The sequence below is a fragment of the Odontomachus brunneus genome, unplaced genomic scaffold, assembly GCF_010583005.1.
Source record: "Odontomachus brunneus isolate Ranch 3 - 2012 unplaced genomic scaffold, Obru_v1 Obru_scaffold_163, whole genome shotgun sequence".
Lineage (NCBI taxonomy): Eukaryota > Metazoa > Arthropoda > Insecta > Hymenoptera > Formicidae > Odontomachus > Odontomachus brunneus.
Window position 1 is genome coordinate 202004 of NW_022639613.1, and position 268 is coordinate 202271.

Genomic DNA, 268 nt, shown 5'->3' on the forward strand with positions numbered 1-268 from the left:
CCCCCGTCGCCCCCTTTGGGGCCCCTCTCTCTCCTCCTCCCCGCCCTCCGCCCGCCCGCCGCGACCCAACCCGGATCATCCGGGGGGGCCGCGGCGGCCGGGAGGAGCGGTTTGTTCATCCTCGACGCAGCCGGCGGACCCACTCCCGCCGACGTCGCCCCTATTCGCCCCAGGGCCACTCCACTGAGCGGGGACGTCGCTCGGTCCCTCCGGTCGGGCGGCACCTCCGGGAACGGCGACACCGCCCTGTCAGTCCGCTCTCTTTCAT